The sequence below is a fragment of the Chlorocebus sabaeus genome, chromosome 15, assembly GCF_047675955.1.
Source record: "Chlorocebus sabaeus isolate Y175 chromosome 15, mChlSab1.0.hap1, whole genome shotgun sequence".
NCBI lineage: Eukaryota > Metazoa > Chordata > Mammalia > Primates > Cercopithecidae > Chlorocebus > Chlorocebus sabaeus.
The window spans coordinates 90401623-90417976 of NC_132918.1; the positions used below are offsets into that span (position 1 = coordinate 90401623).

The 16354-nt window shown below is 39.5% G+C and overlaps 1 protein-coding gene and 1 long non-coding RNA gene across 7 annotated transcripts in view; both read right to left on the reverse strand.

The window, feature by feature from the left end:
- Positions 1-16354, reverse strand: part of ACAP2 (ArfGAP with coiled-coil, ankyrin repeat and PH domains 2) — a 177032-nt gene that overhangs the window by 152177 nt on the left and 8501 nt on the right. The gene's annotated exons all lie outside the window — the stretch shown is intronic.
- Positions 593-15041, reverse strand: LOC140713509 (uncharacterized). Its single transcript, XR_012095632.1, has 2 exons — positions 6895-15041; positions 593-3952 (listed from the first exon to the last, which is right to left on the reverse strand). It is a non-coding gene; the product is annotated as an uncharacterized lncRNA (long non-coding RNA).

Below are 16354 nucleotides of genomic sequence, written 5' to 3' on the forward strand. Positions count from 1 at the left end.
GGTCACTATGGCAATGTTTAGGTGACATGAAAGACGAGTTTATTAGAGAGTAGAAGACACACCAGGGGGCGTAAATTAGAAGGCTTTAGCAAAGTTTAAACGAAATGTAAACTGAGAAATTTTGTGCATAAAAGCAAAAATGATGAAATGAGTATCACAGGGAGACTATCATTAATACAATGTAACAGTAGGTAGCAGTGGGGTGGACAGATTATCTCAAAACAAGCTATGATGAGGCTGTCTATAGAGGGTTTGTTACTGACATCAGTTTGGGGTGTGATACAATAATTTTGTTTGATTTTTTTTTTCTAGACAGAGTCTCGGTCTATCACCCAGGCTGGAGTGCAGTTGTTCAATCTGGGCTCACTGCGACCTCTGCCTTCTGGGCTCAAGCAATCCTTCTGCCTCAGTCTCCTGAGTAGCTGGGACTGCAGGTGCATGCCACCACACTCAGTTAACTTTTGTATTTTATGTTGAGATGGGGTTTTGCCATGTTGCCTAGGCCGCTCTTGAACTCACGGACTCAAGTGATTGGCCCACCTCGACCTCCCAAAGTGCTAGGATTACAGGCCTGAGCCAACGGGCAGGCTCATTTTTGTTACTAATTGCTACTAATAATTTGTTACTGAAATACAAATGTTAACGTATCACTTGCCTGCTAGAAACATTTTAATGGCTATCCGTTGCAATTCTGTTTTTGGTTTTTTTTTTTGTTTTTTTTTTTTTTTTTGAGACGGAGTCTCACTGTGTCGCCCAGGCTGGAGTGCAGTGGCGCGATCTCGGCTCACTGTAAGCTCCGCCTCCCGGGTTTACGCCATTCTCCTGCCTCAGCCTCCGAGTAGCTGGGACTACAGGAGCCCGCCACCACGCCCGGCTAGTTTTTTGTATTTTTTAGTAGAGACGGGGTTTCACCGTGTTAGCCAAGATGGTCTCGATCTCCTGACCTCGTGATCCACCCGCTTCGGCCTCCCAAAGTGCTGGGATTACAGGCTTGAGCCACCGCGCCCGGCCCTGTTTTTGTTTTTGAGACAGTCGTGCTCTGTCTGGGCTGGAGTGCAGTGGCGCCATCTCAGTTCACTGCTACCTCCAGTTCCCGGGTTCAAGTGATTCTCCTGCCTCAGCCTCCCAAGTAGAAGGGATTACGGGCACGAGCCACCATGCCCAGATAATTTTTTGTATTTTTAGTAGAGACAGGGTTTCACCATATTAGCCAGGCTGGTCTCCAACTCCTGACCTCAAGTGATCCACCTGCCTCAGCCCTCCAAAGTGCTGGGATTACAGGCGTGAGTCACTGCACCCGGCCCTATTGCAATTTTGAATGACTTACTTGTTCTATAGTGATAGAATAAGAAACAGGGCTATAGACAGCCAATGGAAAACTATGCCTTACCTTTTTAACCATTAGGTTAAAGAGAAGAAAGGACTAAAAGTCATTGCGCTTTATTATTATCTGTTTATATATAATGAATAGTATGTAATTCATTCTGAGACCTTTAGAACAGTGGTCCTGAAAGGTTCACATCAGAATCACCTACAGGGCATTTTGAAAGTATCTATGCCTGAGTCCTGTTCACCTCCAGAAGTTCTCATTCGGTAGGTCTGGGGCAGAGTCCAAACAAAGGCGTTTTGGAAAAAGCTCCTTGGGTCATTCTGATGTGCATCGCCTATCTGACTTCTCAAATGATGAAATAAACATTAAAATAAGCCAAATGAAAACATTAATAATATAGAAGGCAAAGGTCTTGACACGAAGTCATCTGCTATCTTTCTTAGGATCAAACTCTACCGTCATAACTTTTACTTCAATGATCGCTACTAGCACCTGTCGCCAGGATACAGCTGCTGGGTTCAAACCAAAAGAGATGCCATTGTTTGTATCTGTTGGAATCATAGGAAAGCAGTACTAGTAATGCATTAGTGCTGTAGTCATAGGAAAGATTACATACTACTTACACAATAGCTGATTGATGAGCAAGAAATCTCTACAATTGTTGCTGTACAATTGTGAGTGGTGGTTTGAATTAAACAGTTTTGTAATTTGTACAGAAGTTTTCTATTGTCATAGTTAGCTTTCTTCCATACCTAAAAGATTTGAGTTTTTAAATGAATACTGTAAAAGCAAGATTTTTAAAAAAATTTTCTTGCACACTTCACCTGGAAAGATTATTTCTTAATATCTTAAAATATGCTCAAGAGATTCAGAAATACATAAGTTATTCTTGCTCTGAATTCTTTTCCTAACCAAATATTTAGAAATAAGTTCCTTTGTTATACACATCTTGACACTATTATATAAAGAACATTTCTGCTATTCTGTTATATCCAAAACAAAAGTTTTGGATAAGAGACAACTTTCACATACAAGCTAACCTTCCAGTTCATTTTTTGTGTATCAAAAAAAAAAAATGAGGTATCAGAGGTTATGTCTTTTTCTAACCTCTTATGAAATGAATCAGACACAATGGAGAAGTGTATAATGTACTACTTTGTACCCATTACCTAGTTTCAATTATCAGAACTTTGTCATTCCTGCTTCATACGGTCCTGTCCCTTTTTAACTGATGCATTTTAAAGCAAATCCTAGATGCTGTATTATTTTATTGATCCTTCACAGATAAGATTTTTTAACAGAGCCTCTTTATCATTATCACACATAATAATAACAAAAAATCCTTAATGCCTCACGCTCATTTCATAATTCACTTTCCCGTATTGTCTCTGAATGTATTTTTACACTAGTTTTCCCTCAAGGTTGTATCTTTTTGTTCCATATTGTGAAACGCTAAAATATTTTTGCCTGGAAAGTCCATTCTGTGTTCTTTTTTATTTAGAGATGGAGTCTTGCTCTGTTGCCCAGACTGGAGTGCAGTGTGAGTTGATCACAGTTCACTGCAGCCTCAAAAGTGATTCTCTTGCCTCAGCCTCCCCAGTAGCTATAGAACTACAGGCATGCACTACCACACCTGGCTAATTTTTTTTTTTTTTTTTGTAGAGACAAAGTCTTGCCATGTTGCCCAGGCTAAAAGTCAATGTCATATGTACTATGCAAATCTGAACATGTCACATTTCTTTAAAAGCTTCTCACTACGTTTTCTATGATGATCCCCCAAAATTCTTAACATGACATAAAATATCTTGCATGATTTGGCCCTTATTCAAATCCAAGGCCTCAGATATGACTGAGACTTCTCCTAGGCTCCACCATAATCCAAATTTTTCATAGTTTTTAAATCATTCCAATGAGATATGATGGATTAAAAGATCAGGAATGTGCCACTGGCTAAATGTAATGAAAAAGCAACCCACTGCATGAACCTTGATGGAATATCCTGATTCAAAGGAATAAAACTAGTCAAATTGGTTACAACAGGTATAACAGGCACAACTGGGAACATTTCAACATGAAATTACTTTTAGTGTTATAAATGTGGTTATGTAGGAGAATGTCCTTATTTTTAGGAGATGCAGGTCAAACTTTCAAATGATTCAGGAAGAAAAAGTACATGTGGGATGTATTTTATATACCTACGTATACATGTGTGTAAGATAGAGAGACAGAGGCACACATAAAGCAAATGTGCCAAAGTATTAACAACTGGTAACTCCAGATGAAGGTTAGACAGGTGTTCATTGCACAATCCTTTCTTGGATTTGTTCACTGTACAAATATTTCAGCTGGGCGCAGTGGCTCACGCCTGTAATCCCAGCACTTTGGGAAGCCGAGGCAGGCGGATCACCTGAGGTCAGGAGTTTGAGACCAGCCTGACCAACATGGTGAAACCCCATCTCTACTAAAAATACAAAAATTAGCCAGGCATGGTGGCAGGCACCTATAATCCCAGCTACTTGGGAGGCGGAGGCACGAAAATCACTTGAACCTGGGAGATGGAGGTTGCAGTGAGCCACAATCACATCACTTCACTCCAGCCCAAACAACAAAGTGAGACACCATCTAAAAAAAAAAAAAAGGTAAATATTTTAAGTTTTGCAGGTCATACAGTCCCTGTTGCAACTACTCAACTCTGCTGTTGTAGCAAAAAAAAAAGCAACCACAGACAATATGTAAATAAATACGCATGGTTATATTCCAATAAAACCATATTTACAAAAAAATATAATTTCTTAAGTCATGAAATTTTTTTGACTTTTAAAATGTAAAACCTTAGCTCACATGTAGAAATGATGATATAATTTGCAGGGACTATTGAAAAGAAAAAAACCATGGAGTCTCTTGTTTAAAAGTTATTAAGAATTTCAAAATAGTAACAGCAGAGCACTAAACCAAGCACAGGGCCTTTCTCAGGGAGGGTCCCTGTATGACTACAAAGCATGCATATCCACAAATCACACAGGCCATAGTTTACCAACTCGTGGCTTAGATTCTACTGAAGATGGTTCAAGATTCAGAGCAGAAATGACAGAGTTCAAATCTTCCTCCTACCACTTAATAGTTGTGTTCTCTGTCCCCTAGTATAAATAGTATGTATCTCACAGAGTTGTGAATGATTTACTATATATAAAATACTTAGAATGGTCGTGTGTGTGTGTATATCTCTTTTTTTTTTTTTTGAGACAGAGTCTCATTCTGTCACCCAGGCTACAGTGCAGTGGCGCAATCTCAGCTCGCTGCAACCTCCACCTCCCTGGTTCAAGCAATTCCCCCGCCTCAGCCTCCCAAGTACCTGGGATTACAGTCGCCTGCCCACCATGCCCAGCTAATTTTTTTTGTATTTTCAGTAGAGATGCGGTTTCACTATGTTGGCCAGACTGGTCTTGAACTTCTGACCTCAGACAATCCGCCTGCCTTGGCCTCCCAAAGTGCTGGGATTACTGGCGTGAGCCACTGCGCCCGGCCAGTCCTCGTATATATTTTTTACACATGCTAGCTATTATTATATTTTAGTAACAGTATTGACCAGGAAGCACCATGCCTCATACCTGTAATCCCAGCACTTTGGGAGGCCACAGTGGGTGAACATCTTGAGCTCAGGAGTTCAAGACCAGCCTGTGCAACAAGGTAAAACCTCACCTCTACCAAAAAACAAAAACAAAATACAAAAACAGTATTTTACGTAGCCAACATACTACATACATTATTTTTTGCTTTTCCTATGTTCTGATAAACAACCCAGGAAACAAAATCCTTGTTCATATAACATTGCATGTTTGTCCTGTCATTCCTTAGAAGATATTCCTAGATGTAAAAATGCTAAATCAAAATATATGTATTTTTTAAATTCTGAAATACCTTACTACTTTATCCTTCAAAAAAGCTCTATCAGGCCAAGCACGGTGGCTCACACCTGTACTCCCAGCACTTTGGGAGGCCAAGGCAGGTGGATCACTTGAGGTCAGGAATTCAAGATCAGCCTGGCCAACATGGGAACATAAAAATTAGCCAGGTGTGGTGGCACATGCCCGTAGTCCCAACTACTCAGGAGGCTAAGGCAGTAGATTGCTTGAACCCAGAAGGTAGAGGACACAGAGCCGAGGTCAAGCCTCTGCACTCCAGCCTGGGCGAGAGAACAAAACTCTGTCTCTAAATAAATAAATAAATAAATAAAAGTTACTAAATATTAGGTTGGTTTGTTACACAGCAATAGATAACCAGAATATGATTTAAGAGTAAACACTGATTTTCAGGATTATAGATCTCCAAATGGATCTGTGCTTTCAAAGATTACCTTAGAAAAACATGTTTATTCTAATGATCTGGGGACTGCCCAAAAGCGTCTTTTAAAATCACTCAAGGAGGCTGCGTGTGGTGGCTCGTGCCTGTAATCCCAGCACTCTGGGGAGGCCAAGGCAGGCAGATCACTTGAGCTCAGGTTTCGAGACCAGCCTGGGCAACATGGTGAAACCCCGTCACTACCAAAAAAAAAAAAAGTTAGCCAGGCATGGTGGCAGGCGCCTGCAGTCCCAGCTACTAGGGAGGCCGAGGTGGGAGAATTGCTTTAGCCCAGGAGGTGGAGGTTGTAGTGAGTGAAGATCGTGCCACTACACTCCAGCCTGGGTGACAGAGTAAGCCTCTGCCTCAAATAAATAAATAAATAAACAAACGAATAATAACTCAAGGAACCTTAGTTGCATTTTTTTCAAATATCTCATTCTGATTCAGGTGGTCCAGGGACAATAGAAAAAGACTGTCTTATATTTTTCAAGTTGTCTTATATTTTTAGTTTTGACTACTTATAGTCAACTAAAAAAATTTTAAGATCAGGTGTGGTGGTTCACGCCTATAATCCCACTTGGGGAGGCCAAGATGGGAGGATAGCTTCAGCCCAGGAGTTCAAGACCAGCCTGGGCAACATAGTGAGATTTCGTCTCTACAAAAAAGTTTAAAAATTAGCTAGGCACAATGACACACACCTGCAGTCCCAGCTATTCAAGAGGCTGTGGTGAGAGGATCGTTTGAGCCAAGAGGTCGAGGCTGCAGTAAGCTATGATTGTGCCACTGCATTCTAGCCCGAGTGATAGAGTGAGACCCTGTCTAAAAAAAAAGTTTTTAAGAGTTGATGAAGGTAGCAGGATATCAAACACATTTTTTAAACTTGCTATACAACTACAAGTATTATCTGAATAGTTGTTTGTCAAAATGTTTATGAAATTAAATATAATATTTCCGTAGAGTCCCCATATAAAAATACCCTGGTAGCTTGGACTAGTCAGAGTTTCTCAAGAATTATGACAACTACACATCAAGACTTAAAGATTTTGGACTGACTTAATTACTACATTGTGAAAGGAAATTTAAATAAGCCCTAGCAGCTGTCATAAGTTACTTACAGTTTTGTAATTCATCAATTGTACAATAACAGAAAAATTCCTAAAATAAAAATTATAGTATGTTATGTGAAAACGGAGAATGTATAACTATTTTAAGAAAGTACTTACTGGCAGTAAAAGCCTGCTGCCTATCTACTGTTTGCAAGACATCGTGCTCAAGAACAAAGGAATAAAAAGATACTGGAGGTCTCTGTCCCAAAGCGTTTACCATCTAAAAGGGAATATAAGATGGAATCACATCAGTTTTTAAAGTAAATTACACAAGGCTGCACAGCAATGCCAGCCCTACTTAACAACTCTACCTCGGTGTCTACTAGGTATCTCAAATTTAACATGTAAAAAATATAACTCTTGATTTTTTTTCCAAAAAAAACCTATTCTTCCCTTGCCTTCCTCTTTATCAATAAACAGAACCTCCATCCACCCAGTTGCTAAAGCCAAAAATGCTATTTTTTTATTCTTCTAATTCCCTATAAAAAAGTCAACAGCAACTCTTCTTGATTGTACCAAAAAATGTTCTCAGCTATCTCCCAAGTTGTCTCTCACATGGCCCAGCCTGATAACTAGTTTCCTACAATGGCTTCCTATGTAGTCTCTCTCCATTCACTCTTTCCCCACACAATCCATTATCCAACAGTAGTCAAAATATTTTTAAAACATAAACCTTATCTCCCACCACTGCTAAAAGCTTTCTAATTGCTTCCTATTGCACTAACCACAACATTCAAACTCATTACTACAGACGAATTATAATACCTAACATGACCTCATCCTTGCCTACCTCTGATCTTAATTCTTAACTATCCCTTCCTTTTGCGCACCCTGCTCCAACTACATTGGCCTTCCTTCTGTTCCTTGAAGATCAAGCTCCTTTCTCCCTGAGCCTTTAATCTATAAGCTTCTCCCCATAACCACCATCACCTGCTAGCCACCCTTTCCTACCCATAACTCCAGGGATCAAACCTTGCATTCCCAACAGGAAGACAGGCAACCATCATGGGTTTCCAGGTGGAGATGACACAATGCATCATCACCAATGAGTATTCGTGTCAAAGAAGTTTAAACTGTCTCCGCCCCAAGGAAACAATCAGAAAAATTCAGAAAGGGGGTCATTCTAAAAGATGATTGGTCTAAACTCTTCAGAAAAGCAACTAACATAAATTGTTAGTTAGCAAATTATCAATAACCTAGAGCAGTATTATGTCACAACAACTTCATAGAATATATGATGCAGTCTTTAACCATAGAACTTTCCTAGCTAGTTCTACTCTTTTCCCCTTTCTCACTACAACCATTGAGTAGTCCAAAAAAGAAAAGCCTTCCTAACAATATGAAAATTTTATAATATACTCTTAAATTAAAAATAGCAAAGCCACCAAAATTTGCACTATGATTATAAGGTCATATGCAAACTAATGAACACAGATTAGATCTTTGGCAAAATTACAAACAAGTGTTGAGTTGAGACTTTTGAGGATATTGGGATAGGGTGAGTATGTTTTGCATGTGGAATAGAGGTGAATTTTGGGGAGCCAGGGGGTGGACTGTGGTAGACAAAATAACCCCCCTCCCCCGCCCCCGGCAAGGATGTCAACATCTGAATCCTCAGAACTTGCAAATACGTTAGGTTACACGGCAAAAGGAAATTAAGGTTGCTATCATCTGACCTTGAGATTGGGAGATGATTCTGGAACATCAGTCCAACATTATCACCAGGGTCCTTATCAGTAAAAGAAGAGGACAGAAGAAGGAGTATCACAACCACTGCGGGCTTTGGAGATGGAAAGGGGCCATGAGCCAAGGAATATGGGCAGCCCTTTGAAATTGGAGAAGGCAAGGTATAAAACACTAAAATAAAGGATTCTTCCCCAGACCTTCCAGAAAAGAATGCAGCCCTGCCAACTGGTCTTTAATTTTAGCCCAGTGAGATCTGTATCAAAACTGTGATCTCCAGAACTGTAAGATCATTTTGTGTTGTTTTAGGTCACTAAGTTTGGGGTAATTTGCTATAACAGCAATAAAAAGCTACAGTCATCCATCATTTAACAAAGGCAATACCTTCTCGGAGGTGCACTGTTAGGGGATTTCTTCACTGTGCAAGCATCACAGACTGTAAGCCACCTTGACGGTATAGCCTATTACACACCTAGGGTACAAGGTATAGCCTATACGGTTCCTAGAATACAAACTTGTACAGTATGTTACTTTACTGAATACTGTAGGCAATTGTAACACAATGGTATTTGTGTTATCTAAACATATCTCGGCCGGATGCAGTGTCTCACTCCTGTAATCCTAGCACTTTGAGAAGCTGAGGCAGGTGGACAGCCTGAGCTCAGGAGTTCGAGACCAGCCTGGGCAACATGGCAAAATCTCATCTCTACCAAAAATACAAAAAGTTAGCCAGACATAGTGATGTGTACCTGTGTTCCCTGATACTCAGGAGAATGACGTGGAAGGATCACTTGAGCCTGGGAGGTGGAGGTTGCAGTGAGACAAGATAACACCATTGTACTCCAACTTGGGTGACAGAGTGAGACCCCATCTCAAAAAAAAGAAAAAGCAATGCATTCAATTTTATGTGCATCTGTATGTATATATACACACACAGAGATGCATATGTATGTACATGTCTAAAAGATCAGTCTACACTCCAGAAAAGTAATATAAAATTATTAAATTACCAATAATCCAGAAAAGCAGGGTATCAACATGTCCAAAACAGGACTCAGCAGTATCATGTCATAACAACTTAACAGAATATATGACACAATCTGTTGTTGACTGGAATATGACTGTATATATATACATACATGTATACGTATATGTATACAGTCATAATTATATATACGTATATATAGTCATATATAGGTACATATACATGTGTGTATATATATACGTGTGTGTGTGTGTATATGTATACACACACACAGTCATAATTATATTCCAATCAACAACAGACCACAAATACAACAGTGGTCCCATGGAATTATATATTTTTACTGTACCTTTTCTATGTTTAGGTATGTTTAGATACACAAATACCACTGTGCTAAAATTGCCTACACTATTCAGTACAATAACATGCCATACAGGTTTGTATCCTAGGACCCAGAGGCTATACCATATACCCTAGATGTGTAGTAGGCTATACCATCTAAGTTGTGTAAATATACCCTATGATGTCTACATGACAAAATCATGATGCATATCTCAGAAGGTATTCTGGTCATTAACATATAACTGCAATTAAACACACACACACACAAGAATACATTATACACTCACACAATGGGTAATATCTAAAAGTGATATTACCAAATGCTAGCAAGAATGTGGAGGAACAGGAACCCTCAAACATTCATTGTTGGCAGATTTATAAACAGTATAATCACTTTGGAATAATGCTTTGCAATTTCTTATAAACACGTTTATCCCTTGACACAGCAATTCAACTCCTAGGTATTTATCTTAAGAGAAATGAAAACCTACCATAAGAAAAGCTGTATAAGAATGTTCATAACAACTTTATTCACAATGGTCAAACAATGGAAGCAATTTATTCATCATCAGGAGAATGAATACATTATGGTACATTCACAAAGAAATACTACATAGCAGTAAGAAAGAACTAGTGACACTGGCCAGGTGCAGTGGCTCACGCTTGTAATCCCAGCACTTTGGGAGGCTGAGGTGGGTGAATCACTTGAGGTCAGGAGCTCGAGACCAGCCTGGCCAACATGATAAAACCCCATCTCCACTAAAAATACAAAAATTAGTTGGGTGTGGTGGGGTGTGCCTGTAATCCCAGTTATCCAGAAGGCTGAGGCAAGAGAAGAGCTTGAACCCAGGAGGCAGTAAGCCGAGATCGCACCACTGCACTCCAGCCTGGGTGAAAGAGCAACACTCCATCTCAAAAAAAAAAATGAACTAGTGACACACAGAAAAACATGGATGAATCTCATAGTCAAAATGCTAAGCAAAAGTACCAAACTGCTGAGAATAGTAATTGACATATAAACTGTAAGAATCTATTTATAATGTTTAACAACAGGCAAAATGAATCTAAGTTTAAAAAAAGCAGAACAGTGGTTGCCTTTGGGTGGTGGCGGAAGCATTCCGGGAAGATGGAAAACAGGCTGTATTGAGACAGAGGTGCCGGTGATGGGTAGTGTACAATTGTGCATTTCAATGTATGCAAGTTTTTATCGTGAAAAAAACTGAATACAAATTAATACTTTTTAATTTCTTTTCTTTGGGTGCTTGTACTTTAGGTTTCATATCTAAGAAACCATTGCCCAATTCAAGGTCACAAAGATTTAATCTTGCGTTTTCTCCTAAGAGCTTTATAGTTTTAGGTCTTCCATTTAGAACTATGATCCATTTTGGGTTAACTTTTGCCTATGGCATAAGAGAGAGTAAGTATAATAGAAACATAGATGAAACAAGAATGACACAACATTGGTATTTGCTTAAACTGGATAATGAGGGGTCACTAATATTATTCTGTTTAATTTGTATATATTTGAAATTTTCTATAATCAAAAAATTAAGTGCAAAATACCAGGACAGCAACAAATTCAGGTTAGAAAGGAAGATGAACAAGTATGAAAAGTATAGGTCCAAAACAGTCCATGGATGACTGCCAAATGTTCTCTAATGATTTGTTTCTGCCAAGATGATCTACCGGGATTTCTTATCTACAGATTATAGGGGAGGGAATGAGGGAATTTACTTGATAAAGAAGGGACACAATCTTCTAACATGATAAAGGACACAAAATAAATCCTACATAAGCTATGAAGCTTATTTGACGGATGTTTGATGCTATTAATTATTGTCACTTTTTTCTGATGTGATAATGGTGTGTAGTTATATAATTTTTTTTTTTTTTTTTTTTTTTTTTTGAGACGGAGTCTTGCTCTGTCGCCCGGGCTGGAGTGCAGTGACCGGATCTCGGCTCACTGCAAGCTCCGCCTCCCGGGTTCACGCCATTCTCCTGCCTCAGCCTCCCGAGTAGCTGGGACTACAGGCGCCGGCCACCTCGCCCGGCTAGTTTTTTGTATTTTTTAGTAGAGACGGGGTTTCACCGTGTTAGCCAGGATGGTCTCGATCTCCTGACCTCGTGATCCACCCGTCTCGGCCTCCCAAAGTGCTGGGATTACAGGCTTGAGCCACCGCGCCCGGCCTATATAATTTTTTTAAAGTGTATATATTTTCAGAGACATACACATACATACTGATGGAATTCTATACTCTGAGATTTGCTTCAAAAATCATATGGGGAGGCCAGGAGCAGTGGCTCACACCTGTAATCCCAGCACTTTGGGAGACCGAGGTAGGCGGATCACTTGAGGTCAGAAGTTCAAGACTATCCTGGCCAACATGGCAAAACCTCATCTGTATTAAAAATACAAAAATGAGCTGGGCATGGTGGTGCGTGCCTGTAATCCCAGCTACTCGGGGGGCTGAGGCAGGAGAATCACTTGAACCCGGGAGGCAGAGGTTGCAGTGAGCCGAGATTGCACCACTGCACTCCAGACTGGGTGACAGAGTGTGACCATGTCTCACTTAAAAAAAATAAAATAAATAAATATATATATACACACACACACACACACACACACACACATATACATGGGGAAACAAGGGGGTGGGGTTTAAAGATCATCATGCATTGATAACTGTTAAGTCAGGGTGAAAGGAATATGGAGGCTCAACATGTATTTTCTATTCTACCTATGCATTTGATTATAAATGTTCTACACTTCAAACCTTTTTCAGTAACAGCTATATTGAGATTTAATTCACAACATAAATTCACCATTTAAAAATACACTTTAGTGGGTTTTAGTATATTTAGTAGTTCTACAACCATTACCACTATCTAACTCCAGAAAATCTTCATCACTCCCAAAAGAAACCCCATATCCATTAGCAATCACTAATTGCATTTCCCTCACCCTCCAATCCCTAGAAATCACTAATCTATTTTGACCCTACAAATTTGCCTATTCTGGACATTTCATATAAAATTATATAATATGTGGCTTTTGTGTTTGGCTTATTTCATTTAGTAAAATGTTTCCAAGGTTCATCCATATTATAGCATCTAACAGTACCTCATTCCGTTTGACAGCTGAATACCTTCACTCTATTTGTATAATCTATATTTTATTTATCCATGTACGGACACAGATTGTTTTGGCTGTGAATAATGCTCCTATGAACATTCCTGTACAAAGTTTTGTGGGTATATACCTTCTTTTCTCTTGGGTATACACCTAGAAGTGGAATGGCTGGCTAGAACTCATATGGTAACTCTATGTTTAACTTTTTTTTTCCCCCCCGAGACGGAGTCTCACTCTGTCACCCAGGCTGGAGTGCAGTGGCGTGATCTTGGCTCACTGCAAGCTCTGCCTCCTGGGTTCATGCCATTCTCCTGCCTCAGCCGACTCCCAAGCAGCTGGGACTACAGGCGCGAGTCACCATGCCAATTTTATTTTATTTTTTTTTTTTTTTGTATTTTTAGTAGAGATGGGGTTTCACTATGTTTGCCAGGATGGTCTCGATCTCCTAACCTCATGATCCACCCGCCTAGGCCTCCCAAAGTGCTGAGATTACAGGCGTGAGCCACCGCGCCCGGCCTCTATGTTTAACTTCTTATCTTAGGAGCCACCAAACTCTTCCAAAGTGGCTCACCATTTTACATTCCCACTGGCAATGTGTAAGGTTTCTAACAGCTCCACATTCTTCCCAACACTGGTTATTATCTGTCTTTTCCAGTACAGCCATCCTAGTGGGTATGAAGTGGTATCTCATCATGGTTTCATTTGTATTTATATGCACTGCTGGTTAATGACATTGAGCATATTTTCATGTGCTTATTGACCATCTGGGCATGTTCTTTGAAGAAATACTTACTCAAATCCTTTGCCCATTCTTTAATTGGATTATTTGCCCTTCAAGTTGCAGAGCTTTATATTCTCTAATACAAATCCCTTAACAGGTATAATGTGCAAATATTTTCTCCCATTTTGTGCATGACTTTTAATGTTCTTACTGTGTCCTCTGAAGCATGAAAGTTTTTAAGTTTAATGAAATCCAATTTATCAATCTTTTCTTGGGTTGCTTGTACTTCAGATTTCATATCTAAGAAACCATTGCCTAATTCAAGGTCACAAAGATTTAATTCTACGTTTTCTTCTAAGAGCTTTATAGTTTTAGGTCTTCCATGTAGGCCTGTGATCCATTTTGAGTTAATTTTTGCCTATGGCATAAGATAGGGCTCCAGCTTCATACTTTTACGTGTGGATATTCAGTTGTCTTTGCACCATTTGTTGAAAAGACTATTCTTTCACACATTGAATTGTCTGGGTACCTCTGTTAAAACTGGCTCACCATAAATGTAAGGATTTGTTTCTAGACTCTCAATTCTATTTCACTGATCTATACGTTTATCCTTATGCCAGTACCACACCGTCTTCATTACAATCACTTTGTAGTAACTTTTGAAACTGGAAACTAAATCCTCCAACTTTGTTCTTTTTTAAGATTGTTTTGGCTGTTCTGGGTTACTTATATTTCCCCATGGATTTTAGGATCGGCTTGACAATTTCTTCAAAGAAACCAGTTGGAATTTTAATAGATTGTGTTTAGTTTGAATATCAATTTGGGGAGTATTGCCATCTTAACAATATTCAGCGTTCTGATCCATGAACATGGGATGCATTTCCATTTACTCAGGTCTTTAAGGTCTTTCGCTGGTGTTTTCAGTGTACTGTCTTCTAAGTACTTTCCTCTTTTTGATGCCACCGTAGACAGATTGGTTTTCTTTGCTAGTATACAGAAATACAAATAGTTTTTGTACATTGACCTTATACACTATATCCTAGATGAACTGACTAGTTATAACTGATCCTTGTGGATTCCTTAGCATTTTCTATATACCTTCATCCCTTGGTATCTAAAGGACATTGGTTCCAGGACTCCTCCTGTCAACCCCCTGCACTACCCACTAACACCAAAATCCACAGATGCTCAAGTCTGTATATAAAATGGCATTGTATTTGCAAATAACCTTCATATATGGTCTTACATACTTTAAATCATCTCTAGATTATTTCTAATACCTAATGCAATGTAAATGTTATATGTAAATAATTGTTATACTATTTTTTATTTGTACTTTAATTGTTATAGTTATTTCTTATTGTTTTTTTCCCAAAATATTTTCTTTTTTTTTTTTTTTTTTTTTTTTTGAGACGGAGTCTCGCTCTGTCGCCCAGGCTGGAGTGTAGTGGCGCAATCTCGGCTCACTGCAAGCTCCGCCTCCCGGGTTCACGCCATTCTCCTGCCTCAGCCTCCCGAGGAGCTGGGACTACAGGCGCCCGCCACTGCGCCCGGCTAATTTTTTTTTTTTCTATTTTTAGTAGAGACGGGGTTTCACCATGGTCTCGATCTCCTAACCTTGTGATCCGCCCGCCTCGGCCTCCCAAAGTGCTGGGATTACAGGCGTGAGCCACCGCGCCCGGCCTCCCAAAATATTTTCAATCCATGATTGACTGACTCACAAAAGTGGAACCCATAGATACAAAGGCTGATTGTATAAGACATATTATCTAAAAATATAGTTTTACTATTTCTTTTCCTATATGGATGCCTTTAATTTGTCTTTCCAGCCTAACTGCTCTGGCTCTATCCTCTCCTACAGTGTTGAACAGAAGGGGTGACAGGCTTCTTGCTCCTTATGTTAGGGGAAAGCTTTTTAGTCTTTCACCACTAAATATGATGTTAGCTGAGGGTGTTTTAAAGATGGCCGTTATCAAATTAGGATCAAGTTAGGAAATTTTCTATTCTTCGTTTTTTGAATAGTTTTATCATGAGAGTGGATTTTGTCAAATGCTTTTTCTGCATCTATTGAGATGACTGTGTTGTTTTAAACCTTTACCCTATTATTATAGTATATTGCATTAATTGATTTTTGTATATTAAATCAACTTTGCATTCCTGGGATAAATATGACTTGGTCATGGTATACAATCCTTTTTATATGGTGCTATATTCAGTTTGCTAGTACTTTTGTCAAAGATTTTTATATCTGCATTCATAAGGAATACTGGTCTATAGGGTTTGTTTGTTTGCTTTGTTTTTGATGGATTTGTTTCATTTTTTTTGAGATGAGGTCTCACTCTGTCACACAGGCTGAGTGCAGTGGCACGATCACAGCTCACCACAGCCTCAACTACCCAGGCTCAAGTGGTCCTCCCGCCTCAGCCTCCTGAGGAGCCGGGACTATAGGCGTGCACCATCACACACAATTAATTTTTAATTTTTTTATAGAAACAAGGTCTCACTATGTTGCCCAGACTAGTCTCGAACTCCTGGATGCAAGCAATCCTCCCACCATAGCCTCCCAAAGTACTGGGATTACAGGCATGAGCCGCCATGCTTGGCCTGGTTTTGTTTTTTTCTTTTTTGAGACAGGATCTTGTTCTGTCACCCAGGCTGTAGTGCGGTGGCACAAATATAGCTCCCTGTAGCCTTGACATTCTGGGCTCAAGCAAAC